The sequence below is a fragment of the Stenella coeruleoalba genome (assembly GCF_951394435.1).
Source record: "Stenella coeruleoalba genome assembly, chromosome: 2".
Classification (NCBI taxonomy): domain Eukaryota; kingdom Metazoa; phylum Chordata; class Mammalia; order Artiodactyla; family Delphinidae; genus Stenella; species Stenella coeruleoalba.
This window is the reverse complement of record NC_137147.1, coordinates 39,653,098-39,655,865: the sequence shown is the minus strand read 5'-3', so window position 1 is coordinate 39,655,865 and position 2,768 is coordinate 39,653,098. Positions and strand designations below refer to the sequence as shown.

At 46.0% G+C, this 2,768-nt stretch overlaps 1 pseudogene across 1 annotated transcript; it reads right to left on the bottom strand.

Annotated features, from left to right (window-relative positions):
- Positions 1-1,018: 1,018 nt before the first annotated feature.
- Positions 1,019-2,324, bottom strand: LOC307182311 (putative E3 ubiquitin-protein ligase TRIML2; annotated as a pseudogene). The gene has a single exon. The product of its transcript is annotated as a putative E3 ubiquitin-protein ligase TRIML2 (transcript).
- Between the last annotated feature and the right edge of the window lie 444 nt (positions 2,325-2,768).

Sequence of the window (2,768 nt, the reverse complement as noted above, 5' to 3'; positions counted from 1 at the left end):
CTATAGCCTCTGGCAACATTATTTATCCTCTAAAGTCAATATACTGTAGGTATCTTTATCTTCCTGGTGTTCTCTAGGGCTCCTGGAATGGTGGGTTGGACCCTATCTAGACGGCAGCTTCATCCATTCAACGGGAGATCACCCACTGGAGTTACTGGAAAATGTCCATTTTTACATTCAGCATGTTATCTCAACCATCAAAATAATCTGGAGTTGGTTTATTTTTTGGAAAACTATTTGCTGCAAACCAAAAAACTGTCAGTCATAAGAAGGATGTTAACGATAGAGAGACCTCAGCAGTGTAAACAAAGCAAAGATATTGGCTGGCGTCATGCAACCTGTAGAGGGCGCAGTGGAGGCCCGGAGTTTGTTGGCTCATGGCTCTCAAGCTACAGAGCGGCTCACCAACACCGAAACCATTGGCACCGTCTGGGGGTCTAAACAAGGAAAGTCCATGGGGTCAAAAAGAGCAAGGACATACCTCAGAAATTCCAGCTCCTTTTGACAAGTATCCGATGCTGGGACTCAAAATTGACACCAAATTATTCATTAAAGGTCCCCTACACACACCACCACCACCACCCTTGCAGCACAATATTTTCTTCCCCGCCCCCTTGAATGTGAAGTTGAAACTAAGTGAATTCAGTGGCAATTGGAAACCCCAGCATTACAAAGCGGTGTATTTCATCATATACGGTTTAGTCTAATTCTGGATAAACCACGTCTCCCCACTTTTGTCTCCAGCTGAAGAGGCATCAGTGGCGCCTGCAGCCTCTTCTGCACAGCTGCTTCTCCACCGACAATTGCTGCTCAGACACAGGGCCCTTCTCCAGAAGTTGATGGTAGAATCGGGGAGCAGAGGGAACAGTCGTCCACCCAAACACAAACTCCAAATATGAGAAAGCGTCTGTTGTGCAATTTTTTTTTCGAGTGCTAAAAATCTTTTATTGGATTACTTTGTAAAATAACTTATATAAAGTCATGCTTGTAACGTTCTTGCCTCTTGTGGTCTTAGATTTCACACCAAAGAAGATTGAGGGCTAAGAGTACCATTACAAGAAGAAACATGAGGGAGGCAGATGCTCAGAGAGTCGGAATTCATGCCTCCATTTGAGATACAAAGAGAAAATATAGGCCTGAGAGCTCCTTGGAAGGCGAGATAAGAGAAACTATAGATGAGGGATCTCTGTCACATCATAGAAGGATATCTGCCCATATTCATAGTCCAGGAAAACTCCAACTCTGCATTTGCTCTCTCAAGGAAACCCTTTTTAAAAGGGGAAAGGCCCAGAAAGTATAATCAGTTCCCATGATGGATCCTTGAATAAGACCTTATCTCCGGAAGCACTTCTGCTGGCCGAGCTTCCATGTACGCCCAGCCGCCACTGTGTTGCCTTTTCCACGCCCGCCCCCCAGTAGGTGCCGCCCTGAGGGGAAGCTCTCCACACCCAATATGGTGGCACTCAAGTCACATCTCTCTGGGTGACCGGCTACCTCCTGCTGCACATTTCTGAGTCTCACGCTTCTCAGATCCTCAGATAAGACCAGACAGGGATGAGCTGTTTTAGGGTCCAAAGTTATAGGGCTTTGCAGCACGTTTAGCATTTTGCTCATTCCTGTTATTTGGCATAAACTCAGGTCTGTGATTCGGGCGGGCTCTAGACACTGAAGCAGTAGTGACTCTCTCCTTTCCAAAGAATACCTTGCATTCTGGAGTGACGCTGAGGCAGATTGCCCACATTTCTTCTCTAGCTCTGCAGTGATTTTTGGAGGCTGCATATCTGTTCAGAGAGCTGACTTCACTCTCCCTCAGTTTACTCATGTTCTCTCTCCCCAAACAGTTCCGTCTCTGTAGTATTTCCTGGAACTTCTCCTTCGACTTTGTGGCAAACTCCATCAGTTGGTTCTGATTGGCTTCTCTCAGGTTCAGGTTGAATCTGCAACCTTGCAGGCTCTGGAAGTTCACTTTGTTTTCTTCAATCATCAGTCGGAACCTTATCCTATATTCAGACTCAATCATCACTTTAAAATTCTGCTCTTCCTCCTGCATCATCACCATTCTTCCTTGCTCATCAGCCAATATGCTTTTAGTTACTTCAAGTTCCTCCTTCAATGTGTTCAATATCTCCTGGAATAACTTCCTGGAATTCTCAGCAGCTTTTTGTACTCCATACAACCTGATTCTTGTGCTCCTGGGACTTGAAGTACTTGTCACAAAGCGTGATTTGGTCATCATGGCAGAACAGCTGTGGTGGATCCAGATGTATCTCACAGCAGACATCTGGGATTTCTTGCTCTAACTGGGAGCAGAGCCTTTTGGACATGCCGGCAGGTGGCCCTAGTTGAAGATTGGGCTGTTTCTGTTGTGGAATACACCTCCCCGTACTCTGAAAAGGAAAAGAGTGGCAGTGTTCTGGTGCAGACACACTTGTTAACCTCAGTCCGCAGTCAAGCATCAGCAGGTCAGCGCATCCTGGACTCCTCAAATCCAGCAAATCTTCGGCAGCCACGTGTTGAGCTCTCAGCAGTCAACATAGTTGGCCAGGACCCTCCTCTTGGAATGGTTTCTTCTCTTTGCAATCGAGATCATGTAAATGACGACCCTCCTACGTTACTCGTCTGTTTCCCAGCATTATTTTTCGACTTGGAATCCTCTTGAACCTCTAAGTTTTGGGGTGCTTCCAGGGTCAGTTCTGGTCCCTTACCTTATGCTAGTTCCAATGTCTCCCTAGGTAATCACATTTACTTCCCTGTTGTGTAATTTTGAA